We start from the raw sequence: 17,372 nt of genomic DNA on the forward strand, positions 1-17,372 counted from the left end.
ACTTTTCACATGATAAAATAAAAACTATCAATAAATACATGAAAAGGTATTCTAAATCCCTCCTGATTAGAGAAATGCAAATTAAAACAACTCTGAGGTACCACCTCACACCTAGCAGATTGGCCAATATGGAATCAAAGGAAAGTGATAAATGTTGGAGGGGATATGGCAAAATTTTTATTGCACTAATACACTGCTGGTAGAGTTGTGAATTGGTCCAGTCATTCTGGAAGGCAATTTGTAACTATCCACAAAGGACTTTAAAAGAATGTCTGCCTTTTGAACCAGCCATAGCACTGCTGAGTTTGTGCCCCAATTAGATAATAAGGAAAAAGACTTGTACAAAAATTTTTACAGCCGCACTCTTTGTGGTGGCAAAAAAAATTTGGAAAATTAAGGGATGCCCCTCGATTGGGGAATGGCTGAATAAATTGTGTTATCTATTGGTGATGGAATACTATTGTGCTGAAAGAAATGACGAACTAGAGGAATTCCATGTGAACTGGAACGACCTCCAGGAATTGATGCAGAGCGAAAGGAGTAGAACCAGGAAAACATTGTACACAGAGACTGATACACTGTGGTACAATTGAAGGTAATGGACTTCTCTACTAGGAGCAATGCAATGATCAAGGACAATTTGGAGGGAATTATGAGAAAGAATGCTATCCACATCCAAAGGAAGAACTGTGGGAGTAGAAACACAGAAGAAAAATATGATTGGTCATATAGTTTGATGGGGATAGAATGGGGTTTTGATGTTAAAGAATCACTCTAGGTTTTGAATAATGATACATGTATAAACCATTGGAACTGTTTGTCAGCTCCAGGAGGGGGAGGGAAGATTTGGGGATGGAAAAATCATAAATCATGTAACCATGGAAAAATATTCTAAATAAAATATAAAGGAAAAAATTCCCTCTCTCTCATTGTGAAATGTAAAACTTCTTACCCAATCCTCCATTTTGAGAAAGAGCATCTGTCAGTCATGCTAGTGATGCACCTGATTCTATGGATTTATTTACTATGCCCATGTACCTGCCCCAATATGCATGTGTGCATGCACACACACACTCACACATACTCTCTCATACTCATACACACACACTCACACATACAGGCATACAATTTTTAGCTTCTTTTATGATTTGTCTTCTGCCATTAGAATATAAACTCTTTGAGGCCAAAAATTATCTTTCTCTTTGCAAGTATTTGTATTTTTAACATTTGACATTGTACGCAGGAACACAGGAAGTATTGAAATGTTCTTTGACTTTCTGAAAAACATGTCTTGACTTTACAGTACCTTTGCCTACAGAACTCACCCTTCACCATTCAAGGTCAAAATGAACTCTCCCTTCTCTGAATATACATATAACTGCATTTGGGTATAAATATATACATATAATTTTATTATGTATAAATTAAAATAATAGGTATTTTTTGATTGAATACATTTTTTTCTGTATCATATCTTTGATGTTTATATGGTAAAAGAGAAGAAACACTGGGTTATATTTTGAAGAACTGGGCTTGCAAATGATTATCTTATTAAATCTAAAGCAAATTATTATACTTCTCTAAGACTCATTTGCCTCTTCTATAAAATGCTTATGTATCCCTACACTGCCAACTTCAATAGAGAAGCTCTGAGATTCACATGAGTTTATCTATATAAATGTAATTCACAAATTATAATGCACTACAGCAATGCATTTATTTTCATCATTGTTATGCCATTGATTTTCCATTTATATTTTCTTTTATTTCCTTAACTAGAGGATAAGTTTCTCAAGGAAAGAGGCCACATCTTCTGTTTCTTTGGATCTCCCATCTCACCTAGCACAATCGCACATAGTAGGTTCTTAGTGAATCTTTATTCACTTTTTTAAGAACAGTTATTATGTGCATAAAGCATCTTCTTTAGGTTTCAGTTGCTATACATAAATAAAGTTTTGTTTAACTAATCCTTTGTAATGGATATCTTATTTTTTCAGAGTATACTTGGTTTCCAAACATGAATGGTAACACTTTTGTAATAACTCAAGCCTATTTCATCATTTACTCATGGTTTCTAATTTCTCCAATGGAAGCAGAACAAACAAAAAAAAAATTCAAAACAACAAACAAACAAAAAAAGAAAACCCCACCTGGTTTTAACCAGCATAATCAATACCATAATTGATGAATCATATTGTTCTTCTCTAATAAGAATATTAGCTAGTGTTCCAATTTTATTTATGATAGATACACCATGTACTGAATAATTAAATCTTTTTGGGCCACTCAACGTATTTTCACAATGATATATTATAGTCAAATGTTTTTGAAATATCTTTTCAATGACTAGAAAATAAAATAGTATACCATAACATTTTATTTGATATTCTTTCATTAAAAATACAGACTCTAACAACTAAAAATGGCACCATTCTGAATTGACATTGTAGTTAGTTAGTAAATAGCTTGATTCTGCCTAATTATGAAGTGCTTGAAAAACAGAATCTCTGTTCTTCATGATTTCTTATAATGTAATTAAAAATATGGGCAAAAGGCTAGATGCTGTAAATCATGCATACTGTAAAAATGCATCTCTTTTTTTAGCATTAATCTTAGAACCTAAGAGCAAGGAAAAAGTCAAAATAGAATAGCAGAAAAGAAAGAGAGATAAATGATGTAAATCATTCTCTGACTTCTCAATGGCTTCTTGGACATGTAACCAATGTCTTTAAACATTTTCCAGTGGAGAAAATTCCCTTGCTTTGAAACTTTTTTTTGTTGTAGATCCACCTGGGATCAAAGATACTGTGTCTACCTTAGATCTCAACTAACTCCATTTGCTCTAATTGCAAACATTTTGAGCAGGCTAACCAGTTTTTATTTCTTCCAAAGGCCAGTAATCAGGACTAGGGACAATACCCATGGTGCATCTCACTAAAATAAATAGTTAGTCTCCTTTGCAGAGTATTTCTAAAATACCACTAACCTTCAAAGTCAAAGACTTTGGACTGAATTCTTAAATGATCTTCCATTGACATCACCAACTCACTGCAGAAAGCTCCTTCCAGAGATCATTAGCCTCTGATGAGTGCTTTAATACCCTGGGTGGAATCAGCTAATTCACTCTTGCAGCCAAGCACTAGTGCATACAGCACTTTTGTCCCGTGAATGAAACATGAAAAAAGTGCACGTGTGTTAAAGAGAGCTCAGTCACAGCATGTAGCACAGAGCCTGCACTATAACTTCCAAATAACTTCTCTGAAAATATATGTACTAAAAAGAATCAGAACACCTAGAGGTCTAAAAAGGGGGCTTGTATGTGTATGGACTGGGGAGGGAACAACTCTACCCAGAAGGGTCTTTTACTGACATCTTTCTTTCAATATTTCTCACCCTTTTTTTCAAAAACATATTTTGAAACATGCCGAGGAAAGATTATGTGCAATATCTGAGCCCCTCTGTGAAGGTGAGTCTCCTTTAGGAAGCAGCTCTATTGATTACCTCAGTCCATTAAAGTAGCATTTCTTTCTGAGTCACCAAGACCATCAAGCTCATTGATTTCCAGAGAGTGGCTTTAAAATGAGGAATAATAGAACTTTGGGTTTCTTATTTAAGAGATATTAAGCCTACCAAGGCTCTATTTGTATGTCTCAATATGGTCAAGGACTGACTATAGGAGCTCTGCAAATGAAGATGGAAATTCATATCATTCCATCAAGTTGGAAAGGTTTTGAGTATAGGCTGAGCAACAGAATAAGTATCTCTTGTCTATCCACCACTCTAGATTTGGAGAGACTCATCAGATTAGCCTTCAGGTGTTGGTTTATTTTCAGCCTTAAGAACTGATAAAGACTGTCTATTACTGACACCAAATAAAAATCAGCTCCCTCAGCAAAGAGGAGAAAAACTCAAGGTGAGCTTAAAAGGAATACCCTGCTGGGAGGAGATTTTGAGAAGTTGTTCATCTTTCTAGGATCAAACCTATGGTTTGTTTTAGAATAGAAAGAGCTGAAAATAGGATGAGCATAGAGTAGAGTCACACTTAAACAAAAGTCTCCCCAAACCTCTGAAACAAATCTACAAGTAGTAACAAAAAATAAAGAAGAGAGATCATTCTCTTAGTATATAATTTTAAATGGTTTAAAGCAAAAGAAGACTGGAACTCACCAGGAAAGAGAAAGAGGTGGGGGATTGACTAAAAGGCATTACACAGTCAATAAGCATTTATTAAGAACCTACTATGCACCAGACAGTGTGCTAAGTATGAAGGATGCCTAAGAAGGCATACAACAATCCCTGAGCTCATTGACATAGTCTGATAGGGAAGACAACATGTAAACTATATACAAATATATATATATATATAAAGGAAAGAAATCAAAAATAAATAGAGGGAAGAGATTAGCATTAAAGAAGTTCAGGGACAACCTAAGAAAATGTAATAAGTAGAAGTCTACAACAATCAATCATAACTGGATGTTTAGACTGGAATCAGTCTTAGAAACCATGCAAACCTGAAATCAAATCCCACCTCAAATTACTAGCTTTGTGACTCTGGGCAAGTTACTTAACACCTCTTAGCTTGTTTCCTTTAAAATAAGAGAATTCAACTGAGTAGCTTTTTAGGTCCCTTCTGGTTCCAAATCTATGATTCTACTTCAATCTCATAATTTTACAAATGAGGTCAAGAGGAATTAAATGACTTGCTCAAGCTCACACATCTAGTAAGTGTCTGAGGTAGAAGTTAAGCCCACCAAGCCCAGCAACGTCTCCACTATTATGCTGTCTTTAAGGATCTTTCTAGATCTAACATCATCTAATTGCAGGTCCTGATGTTTAACATTTTCATCAGTAACTTCATTCAAGATATGTTTAATATATTCAAGATCTGTCAGTACCTTTCACGGTACAAGGAATAAATGCACATCTAGGTTAGAAAATCCTCAATCATCTACTTTGAATTGAAGACTGCCCTGATTATAACATAGATGAGACTGAAAGAAAAATAACTAAATTTGAACTCAAGGGCTAAATTTTATCAAATGTCTCTGCTCCCACATTATTATAAATTTTATATGCAAATGAATTGTGGCTTTTGAATTGGTTCCAGAGACTGAAAAGCATAAGCTTCACTTAATATATGGCATTGCATAAAATCTTATAATGTGATATTTCCAAATTTAAACCTTACTTCCCTCTTGTCAGAACAGAATTTATTGTGACTATTTAGTTTGAAAGGCACACTATATGTTAAACAGAGTAACAGCTATGAGGCATGATGCTCAACTAAGAATAACAACTACTATCAGCAATGCAAGGCTCCAAGACAACTCCAAGGAACTCATGGTGAAAAGGACTGTCAACTGTCCTAAAAGGAAGTGATGGGGTTTGAATTAAGATTGAAGCATACTATCCTTCCATTTATTTCCTCCATGAATTTCCTCTAGTATAAGAAATTATATCTTCTTTCATAATATGATGAACAAGGCATTATGTATTACATGATAGCCCATGTCCATCCTATATTATATTACCCACCATCTTGGGGAGCAGAAAGGGGAAAGATAGGGGAGAATATGGATTTCAAAATGTCAGAAAACTACTAACAAAATTGTATCTAGGGGGCAGCTAGGTGGCTGAGTGGATTGAGAGCCAGGTCTAGAGACAGGAGGTACTGGGTTCAAATGTGACCTCAGAAAGTCCTTGCTTTGTGATCCTGGGCAAGTTATTTAACCCCCATTGTCTAGCCCTTACCTCTCTTCTGCCTTGGAACTAATACAAAGTATTGATTATAAAATAGAAGGGAAGAATTTTTTAAAAATATGTCTATATGAGATCTGAAAATAACATTTTTTTTCATTTTTAAAAGGCATTGTGTAACAGGATTGTATAAATAGGCACAAAACATGTCTGCTAGGTTCCAAACCTCTTTGTTTTGATATCTTTTGTTTTTATATCACTTCATTTACAAATATTTCTCTCCTCTACTGTACTCAAAGAACTATCCTGTGTAATAAGAATAAAAAAGGAAAGCAAATAAAAAGGTCAAACCAGCAAACACATCAAGCCAAATCTGAGAATATAGGCAATGCTCAACATCCAGTTTCCCACTTCTCAAAAAAAAAAAAAGAGGAAGATGTTTTATTTAACCTCTTCTTTAAGATCAAAATTCATCATTGTAACTATACACTGTTCAGTTTCTTCTTGTCATTGTTTCTTAGATTTACATTTTTGTAAGCATTCTTTATATTATCTTCCCGGTTAAGCTTACTTCATTCTTCATCCTTTTACATAAGCATTTCCATGTTCCTCTGAGATTTTCCCCCTTATTTATGATTTCTTACTACATAGTAATACTCTGTAAATACTCCACAATAAAATCTATGTACCACAATTTGTTCTACCACTTCGCTTCCCTGCTATTGCAAAAAAAATTATGAATATGTTGATGAATATCAGTCCTTTTTGGGTTTTATGTCATTCAGAATTAAACCTCAAGTGTGAGATATCTAGATCAAAGTATATGAAATTGCTATAAGTAATAATAGTAATAGCTTTTCTATAAAGTTCATTATGTGCCAGATGGGTAACTAGATTGATAAAGCACTGACTTTAGAACCAGCAAGACTCATGTACCTCAGCTCCAATCTGACTTCAAATACTAACTAGCTGTGTGACACTGTACAAATCCCGTTACCTTGTTGTCCTCAGTTTCCTCATCTGTAAAATGAGACAGAGAAGAAAATGGCAAAGCATTATAGTCCCTTTGCCAAGAAAACCCCCAAATGGTTCACAGTCAGACACAACTGTAATGGCCCAACAACATGTGCCAGATACTGTGTGCTATGCACTTTACAATTATCATCTCATTTAGTCACTAATTTTTTTTTCAAATTCCTTTTCTGTATGGTGGGATCAGTTCTTATCCCTTCTATATTGTATTCATTCCACAAGCCCTTCCAACACTGATTATTCCCATCATTTGTCAGCTTTTTTAATTTCCTGAGAGAGAAGGGAAACCTCAGGGTTGCTTTGGATTTGCTACTTTCTTATTATTAGTGATTTGAAGCAATCTTTCAAGTAGTTAATAGTTTTTAATTGATTCAGGATCATTTGTTAATATTCTATGGAGGAAATGTTTTTTAGTATTAAATATGTTAATTGCCTATAAATTTTTGGATATCAAGTCCTTGTCAGAAGTATTTTATGTGGCAAATTTCCCTACTGAAAAATGTCCCTTCTCAAACTAGTTACACTAGGGTGTTTTCCCCCCTTTTTAAAAAGTACAAAAGGCATTCAATTCATGTGAATTGAAATTCTCTTTTATCTTTAGTTATGCCCTCTACCTCTTGTTTGGCTAAAAATTATCTCCCTAAATATAGATATGAAAAATAATTGATTTGATTCTCATCTATTCTGTTGGGCTCTTCCCTTTAATTGTATTCATGGTCAAACCATATATTCATTTTGAGTTCACTAAGGAATATAGTAAAAGAGGTTGATCTAAACCTAATTTCTAATTCTTTTAACAGAAAAAAACCCATTTTTTAAAAAACTCCAATTGTTTTTTCTGGCTTATGCTATATGATGTTTTTGAAGGAAAAGGAAAGGAAAGAGGGAAAGAGAGAGAAAGAAAGAAAGAAAGAAAGAAAGAAAGAAAGAAAGAAAGAAAGAAAGAAAGAAAGAAAGAAAGAAAGAAAGAAAGAAAGAAAGAAAGAAAGAAAGAAAGAAAGAAAGAAAGAAAGAAAGAAAGAAAGAAAGAAAGAAAGAAAGAAAGAAAGAAAGAAAGAAAGAAAGAAAGAAAGAAAGAAAGAAAGAAAGAAAGAAAGAAAGAAAGAAAGAAAGAAAGAAAGAAAGAAAGAAAGAAAGAAAGAAAGAAAGAAAGAAAGAAAGAAAGAAAGAAAGAAAGAAAGAAAGAAAGAAAGAAAGAAAGAAAGAAAGGAAGAAAGGAAGAAAGAAAGAAAGGAAGAAAGAAAGAAAGAAAGAAAGAAAGAAAGAAAGAAAGAAAGAAAGAAAGAAAGAAAGAAAGAAAGAAAGAAAGAAAGAAAGAAAGAAAGAAAGAAAGAAAGAAAGAAAGAAAGAAAGAATCTAGCCATTATGATAATTCTCATTTTTAGGAGATAGATTGAGTTTTATCCAGAATATACAGTCCAATTAAGCAAAAATTTTGCTGGGCTCAATCAATTTGGGGGCTCCTCAATGCATATTTTTTGTTCAACATTTTTCTTTTGTGGGGACTAAATAGCTTTCTGTTAAATGTTGAAAGATCTCCCAAAGTCTCATTTTGTTCAAATATTGAATCTTAATTATCTGAATTAGACCCAGCCTAGATCCCTCCTCTCACCCTTGATGAAACAATCTGTTAGTAGAAACAGTGATAGCAAAGTCTTGTGTATTACCCATCAATATACTTCTGTGGTATTTCAAGGTCAAGTGATTTCATCAGTATGTGTTCTACATCCTTGGACATCAATAAGAACCTCCTTGAGGACTTAGTAGGAAATCTCCATGATTTGCTAGGACAAAAACAAATATTCACCAATAGTGAACCTTCAAGTGATTGGCCTCTAAGTGCTTCCCTAGATTGATCAACTTCGAAAAAGCCTACAGTCTGTGCTCATTGCCAAGGCTGCTCTCAAAGCCATTTCAGCTTAATAGGACACAGCTTTTGCCCAGTTGACATAATGTTTCAGTGTTTGGTAATCCAAGATCATTTCTATTCCATTCCAGTTTGAGATTTCAGAACATTAACCAGATCTGTCAGCATACCCTGGGTATTCCCACTGGTTCTTTAGCAGAGCAAGGCCAATTGGAATACTGACCAGTTGGCTATTCCATCATACCAAATGCATTCTTTTTGCACTCTTATGTGTCATAGTAGAAATTTATTGAAGTAGCTATGAATTTATAATGAAGCAACAAACAAGCATTTAGTAAACACTGGGTGCCAGACATTATCCTAAGCACTTTATAAATATTATCTCATTTGATCCTCATTATAATCCTGAGAAATAGGTGCTATCGTTTTACAATTGAGGAAAGAGAGGAAAACAGAGGTTAAATGGCTTGTTGGGGTCATATAGCTATTAAGTATCTGAGTATAGATTTGAACTCACATATTACTATTTCCAAGTCTAGGGTCCTACCCACTGTGTCACCTATCAGCCTCTAAAAGGAAGAAATCAAAAAATAGTTGTCTAAATAAGAGTAAATACAAGGCTTATGAATAGCCAGAATGACTCCACTGTACATATTTACTGATGGAGGGGGGGAGTAATCTCCCTAAATAAAAATGAAGTTCCTTATTTCAATCATTTTTCAGAGTTGTGAATTTATTTTTAAATGATTTTATTTAGGGATCCTAGAAACTTTTATGGTAACGTTATAATTTTTACATTGGGAAATTGGAATAGCTCACATTTCATAAAGTGCCTGTGGCATTTCCAAAAATATTTTAAAAGGTTCCCACTAAAAGTCAAATTTGGATGCCAACTTCATTATTCTGACTTGCTAAAAAATAATTAGCAACCCAGTGAAATCTTCCTAATGCAAAAATCCAATATGGCACCAACTTAAGTGGTAGCTATTTCTAAATCAAGGAGTTTCCCAAAAACTCACATCCCAATATTTCCCCACAAGGTCACCTTTCCCAAAATACCACATATTGTGAGAATTTATTTTCCATATATTCTATTATTTCCTGTATGTTAGGGAAGATTGCTGTGTATTCCTGTGTCTGGGGTCTGGATCAGAGATACCACTGCCTTATATTTTGTACAATTTTTTGTCCTTTAGAATTCCAAAGAATGTATTCCTTTTTTTTTTAAACCCTTACCTTCCATCTTGGAATCAATACTGTGTATTGGCTCCAAGGCAGAAGAGTGGTAAGGGCTAGGCAATGGGGATCAAGTGACTTGCCCAGGGTCACACAGCTAGGAAGTAGTTGAGGCCAGATTTGAACCTAGGACCTCCAGTCTCTAGGCCTGGCTCTCAATCCTTTGAGCTACCCAGCTGCCCCCAATGTATTCCTTTTTAACAGAATTTGATTAATGAATGATGGAGATAAGGGTTCTTTTACAGCCTATGTGGCCTGTCCATCTGTGGGGTTAGAGAAAGGAAGATAGGTTGATGAACCACAGTGATGATGATCAATTAAATATTTCTTGGCATGTTCAAGGGAGGGGTTGGATAACAAGCTTCTAAAAATCTGTTTATTAGGTTGTCAGCTCATGCCCTGGTCCCAAGAGAGCCACGGAGACATATATCATTTTATTGGTTATGGTCTAATCAATAAAACTGATATAATCAATAAACTTATATTCTTTCCCAAAAATCAGTCTCCCAAGATAATTTTAATCATAAAAACATTAGTGAAACATAAAACTGCATACCTAGGTAGGTGCTTAATAGATAAAGGACTTAGCCTAGAGTCAGAAAGACCTGAGTTCAAATCCAACCTCAGACATTTTTGGTTAACCCTGGGCAAGTCATTTAACCTGTTTCCCTTAATCTGCTAGAGTAGGAAAAGGCAAACCACTACATTACCTTTGCTAAGAAAATCTCATGGATAGTATTGGCACTCTATGGACCCATGGAGTCACAAAGAGTTGAACAGGACTGAACAACAATAGAGACAAACCTATAGGGTTTTTTTGTTTTTGTTTTTTGTTTTTTGTTTGTTCAGTACTTGTGTGATAACCTGTGGTCCTAAAATAGTTAATGTCCAGTTATGTGTGATTATGGAGGAATAAGGTAGCATAGATATTTTATATTCACAGTTAAACTGGAGGTCTCCCTTTTGCCTTGAGTTTCAACTTGACCCATCTCAGAAGAGCTAAGAAAAGTGAAAGTGTTATTATTTTGACATTCACCTTCTCTGTCACAAAAGCTGCTAATGCAAAGAGAAATGGCAGAAATATAGACTATGGGGAATGGAGAGGGGAAATTAAAGAAATCAAATAATTGATGTATGCAAAACTAGGCACTGAGAAATCAAGAGTGACCATCACATGTTCTTAACTTAAAGCCTGCAGATAAAACACAGGGGTTTGTCATATTTTAACCTAAATGTTTTACTACATATAAAAGTTTAATTTTATTATTATGGCATAATATGAGAGAGAGAGAGGGAGGGAGGGAGAGAGAGAGACTGCTCCAGATTAACAATCAGAAAGACTGAAATTCAAGTCCTACCTTGGACACTTGCTGACTTTGTGTAACTGTGAATAAGTCACTTAACTTTTCATCACCTCCAGAAAACTATTTAATTTGTTAAGTTGTAGACAGTTATTGATTTGCATCAGGAGATGGAATTTCTACACTGGGGATTCCCTTCACAGGTCCATACTATATATATATATATATATATATTTGTGTAATACATGTGTATATACATATATATGTTTAAAGATCATATATGTATATTATAGATAAGAATATGTACATAAAACACATGCATATATCTATATAGATATAAAATTTCTATCGTTTACTTGTGTCTATTTGTGACCCAATGCACTATAGTCTGCCAATACTGTCCATGGAGTTTTCTTAGTAAAGATATTGGAGTAATTTGCCATTTCCTTCTCCATTGGATTAAGGTAAACAGAGGTAAAGTGATTTATCCAGGATTATATAGTTAGTAAGTGTCTGAGTCTGGATTTGAACTCAGGTCTCTCTAACTCCAGGACTACCACTCTATCCACCTAGCTGGCTCCATAAATATATATATATACATGTATGTACAGGTGTGTCTAGGTTTCCTAGATAGCATATATATAAATATAGGATATACCTGTATACTTACATACCAATAAAAGTGTATATATACACCTAACAATCATCAACAAATACAAATATTCTAATATATAAAAAATGATTGAAAGGGATTACTATGAATTTCTATCATACTGTGTTTTTTTAAGTAGAATTAAATTTAACAAAATCATAGTTAAATTATTATTTTTTTCTCTGCCTCTGAACTTTTTTCTTCTGTATTTTATTTTATATTTTATTCTCTTTTTTCCTTTTTAATTTTTATCTATTATTTCTCACTAACCAATCTTCTGTCCCTCAACTAAAACCCTCTCTCATAGCAAGTAGTTAAGAAAATGAACACATTGGTCATGTGTGAAGATGTGCATCTCAGCTCAATCTTCTTAAGACAGGGATGACAATTTCATTGATCAAAGTTCTAAAGTCTTTTAAAGTTGTTTTCCTTAACATCATTATGGTTATCTTGTAAATTGTTCTGATTCTGCTCATTTCACTTGTCAGACGAGTCCTCACAAATAGTGAGAGTAATTCTGAAATTTTCATTTACTACAGCATAATAATATTCCATTATATTTACATATCATAATTTGTGCAGATATTCTCCAGTTGATGAGTTGGATACCCATTTTATTTCTAGCTCTTTGCTACCATAAAAAATACTCCTACAAATATCATTGTAGATCTGGGCCATTCTCCTCTGTCTTTGGACTCTTTCATGGATATAATTAGAAATGATATCACTTAAATCGAAGGGAGTAGATAATTTAATGACTTTTTAAAGAGAGAGACAGAGACAGAGAGATGGAAAGAATTTTGCAAATTGGTTTATGCCTGTAATCCCAAACACTGGAGAAACTGAATCTAGTAGAAATCTTGAGGCCTGGAGTTCTGAGCTACAATAGGAGATGCTGATTGGGTGTCAGTACTGAATTCAGTGTCAGTGTTGAGTGTTGAGAAGCAGAGGAAGAGGGGGGGGAAACAAGTCAAAGCTACTATGCAAGTCAATAGTGGCATCACTATAGTCAATTGCTGTATTTTCAACCTAGATAAGATAAGGAGATCTAGTCTTTTCTTATCTTTTTTTATTTAATTTAACCTTTCAGCTTTTTTTTTCAGTTTTGTTTTCTTTTTTGACTTTCAGAATTGTAAATTGTGTAATTTTTAGAGAGTTAAAAAAAAAAGCTTAAAACCTAAGTTAAGATTTATTGGTTACATGTCATTGGATTAATTTCTTTTCTTTCCATCTTTTGTTGGTGAAAGTGTCAGAGATATAAATCACCCTCCCTCAAGAATTGATGTGGCTGCATCCCAAGAGTTCTGATAGAGGAAGTATTCACATTGTCTCATTTTTATTGACTGGAGGTGAGGTAAAGCCAAAACTATTTGTTATCTGTATGATTTTCATTTGTTCACTAGTTCTTTAAAATCGTGATTATTATTCTCCATTTGTCTAAATTCTTTCTTCAGATTCCATTTCTCATATTTTATATGAGTGGCCAATTTAAAATATGCGGAGTATTTTGCTTTTCTACATTTATTAAGGAGTGGTTATGCCCTAGAATATGGCTTTTTTTTGGCAGGGGAGAAGGAATATTATAATGCTTTAAAGCTGAAAAATATTCATACTCTTTCTAATCTTCTTCCACTTTGCAGAAGGAATAGCTTAACTCTGGAATTCCTTACTACGCCAGATTTAGAAATGGAGAAATGTTAACAATTATTGTGATACCAATATGGTTCAAAATTACATGTTTTGCATTTTTGCCATTTCACCTGGGAAGGAAAATCAGTCAAATAACAAAGCATTTAATTAGGACAATAACAATAAATAACAATAAGAGGCAATCCTGTTGTGGAATTGCCTTTCTCTCCATTTCCAAATTCCACCCACCCCTACCAGTTCACAAATACAGCTCATGTAGGATAAGCAGTTGGATAGAGTTTTAATTCACTGATTCACAAAATTTTAGAATTGGAAAATAATTTAAAGATTATTCAGGTTATTTTTTTCATTTTACACATAGGTAAGCTGAAGCTAAAAGATGTTAATTAATAGGTCTGATACCCTGCAACTAGCAGAGCAAGAAGGTGAAAGTCAGATTTCCTAATCCCTTTTAAGAATTTTTCTACTGCATTAAGGTATGAATAATGGTCAAATATATTGGTCAATATTCATCAAATGGTCAAAAATATTACTATTTTTAAACCCTTAACTTCTCTTATAGTAATAACTCTAAGACAAATTGGAAAGAGCTAGGCAAATGGGATTAAGTGACTTGCCCAGGGTAATACAGCTAGGAAGTAAGTATCTGAGGCCAGATTTGAACCCAGCATCTCCTAACTCCAGGAACTTACTGTGCCACTTGGTTGCCCCATAAATATTATTAATTACCATTTTTAAGTGTCATTAGTATAGTTAGCATCTCCTGAGTTTCTTTTCTGGTAGAAATTGTGGATTTGTGTTGGCTCAATCACATGTTCTGTCCTAAACTTCTTATGTAAAATCACATACATGTATAAAATTCCCTGGTATCCAATAAAGAGTAATAACCTACTCAGAAATTACAACTTTCTCTTTCAACATCCTCTTTTAGCCAAGTAGGCTAAAAGAGTTCTAATCCTTATAACCCATAACTCAGTTTGCTCATATGAAATAAGGATAATAATAGCAACCATCAGATTTTGTTGTTATAAGGATCAGATTTTTGCTTTCCTAACCTTAAGTCACAATATAAATGCTAGTTGTTGTTGTTATAATATGACTAGAATGATTACTCACTCACAAACAATTATTAGTTTCCTGTTCAGTACTAGGTCTTATGCCAGATACTAAAGATACCAAAAAAAAAAAAAAAGATGAAACATGGAGAGAAAAATAAAACCTCCCAGATTCAGAAAAATTTGTTTCAGATGATGATATTTAAATCTTAAGAACTGAGCAAAATACTTCTTCAAATAGTCATATTATGCAAGAGATATTTTAAAGGTCATTTTCAATAACAATTTCTCATATTGAATCTCCAGCTGCTAAGTCTTCAAAAATTATTGAATTTACAGATGAGAGTGCAATCTTTAAGTTACCATTAAGCAAATGACACAAACACAACTCCTATTCCCAAACATTAATGGAATTGAAGATTCCCCATGTGACTGGGAGGAAGGGCCAAAACAAGAAGTGCATTTGAAGCCACAAAGATACTCTTCTACTCCTACTGACATCATTGCCAGCCACAGCTATGAATGTTGGATTCAGATTTATTCTCTAGATAGAACCAACAAGGAGACAGAGTGAAAAATCCTTCAAGAAAAGAAAAACCCAAAAAATAGGCAGACAACATCTGAGGCACTGGAATGAGAGGAGAACAGAGTCAGCAAGAGACTATAGCAAGAAGTGAAGAGCCAACCAAGAGCAAACCATCACCCAATCCCCACCCCACATCTGCTGTCACAGGTTCCAAACATAAGTTCAAGCTAACATTTAGATCCTGAGATCCTGTCGGGGAAAATAGTGGTCCAAGTCAACTCACACCCCTTGAAATTTCAAGCCTGTGGAGAAGTCCAAAGTTTAAGCCCAGGGCAATCTGGGATGAAGGGGGCTGATCTGGGTGGGCCCAGAGCAAGGCCAGGAATCCCAGTCTGGGCTTGGGATAAGGACATAATCTACAGTTTGGGTAAGGATACACTTCACAGGGGGATCACCCTGCCAATCTTTTTGACCAAAAATAAAGGAGAAGCTCCAGGACAAGGCAATAAAAGTTGTGCCTGATTAGATCAAGAACAGAATGAGACCAAATACTTGAGCCTCAGCCTGGGGCTAGAATTTGATCAGCCCCTGACCTGATCAAGTTCAGAGTGATATCAAAAGTTTACGCCCAAACCTGAAGAAAGTCTTAAAGCTATCAGCATTTCAAGGGTCAGTTGAATTAGCAGGAGGAGAGTGTTCTCAGAGTTTTCAGCCCTCAGACCATCTGGCGAACTAGTAACAACCCAGAAAATAAGCTGAGAATAACATAAAGGAAGGACTGAAATTTCAGAAGGTTCCCCAACTTCCCAGAAAACAAAGCCTACCTATAATTAGATAGGGAAAATGAGCAAACAACAAAAAAGTACCTAACTCTAAAGAATTTTATGGGGACAAAGAGCAAGGTACAGACACAGAAGGGGACAGCAAAAGCAAAGTAAACACATGCAAAGTCCAAAAGAAAAATATGGATTGCACACAGAGTCTGGAAGAGTTCAAAAAAACTTAAAAAACCAATTAAGAGAGGCAGAGGAAAAGTTGGGAAGAGAAATGAAAGTGATGCAAGACAAAATGGGCCAACTGAAAAAGATGAACCAAAAATTGACATATGGAAAATCAGACATTAATAATCAGAATTGACCACCTAGAAACTAATGATTTCAAGAAAAAGCAAGAAACAATAAAGCAGAATCAAAGGAATGAAAAATAAAACAGAGGAAAACATGAAATATCTATGGGAAAAACCTTGGACATCATATTACAAGAAATTATCAAATATAACTACCCAGAGATTCACAAACAAGAATATAAAATTGAAATTAAAGAAATTTTCTTTAGAAAGAAATCCCCAAGTGACAACTTGTAGGAATGTAATAGCTAAATTCAAGAGCCACCAAGCCAAGGAAAAAATATTTCAAGCAGACAGAAAGAAACCATTCAAATACCATGGAGCTACAATCAGGATCACACAGAAAAAACCTAACAGCTTCTACATTATGGATCAAAAGGCATGGAATATGATATTCAAGAATTAAAAGATTTGAGTTTACAACCCAAAGTCACCTATCCAGCAAAATTGAATATATTCTTTCAGGGGGGAAATGAGCATTCAATAAGACAGAAGATTTCCAAACATTCCTGAGGAATAAGCCAGACCTAAACAAAAAAATGTGAAGTCCAAGCATGAGACACAAGAGAAGCCCAAAAAGGTAAATAAGAAAGAGAAAATTTAAGGAACTCATTAAGGTCAAAATATGTATATGTCTACATGGAAAGAGAATTTTTCTAATTCTCAAAAATTTCTCTTAGTAGTAGAGAAGATAAAAGGAATTTACTCAGAAAGAGGGTGGAGAAGTAAGCTGATTCTGATGATATGATGTATATGTCCATGTGATGCTATGGAACAATATGTAGGTTTGATATGATATGTATACCTATGAATGATATGTAAAAACAATCATTTGAGGGCTAAAAGAGAGGGTGTTTACTGAGAAAAAAGGGAAAGAAGAGATAAAATAGGATAAATTATATAATATAGAGATGTGTGAAAAATCATTACAAAGAGGGAAGGATAAGGGTGGTGACAGGCAATGCTTAAACTTTGCTCTCTTTGCAACTGACTCAGAGAGGTAAAAACAAGTATACTCAATGGGGTATAGAAATCCATCTTGCCCTACAGAGAAGTAGAAGAGGAATAAAACAAGGGAAGGGGAAGGTAATTGAAGAGAGGGGGAAGTAGAAAGGTGACAAAAAGCACATGTATGCTCTAGTTCTAAAGATTAATTAATTTATTTATTCATTCATTCATTTATTTTTAAACCCTTACCTTCTGTCTTGGAATTAATACTGAATATTG

The sequence above is a fragment of the Monodelphis domestica genome, chromosome 2, assembly GCF_027887165.1.
Source record: "Monodelphis domestica isolate mMonDom1 chromosome 2, mMonDom1.pri, whole genome shotgun sequence".
NCBI classification, from domain to species: Eukaryota; Metazoa; Chordata; class Mammalia; order Didelphimorphia; family Didelphidae; genus Monodelphis; species Monodelphis domestica.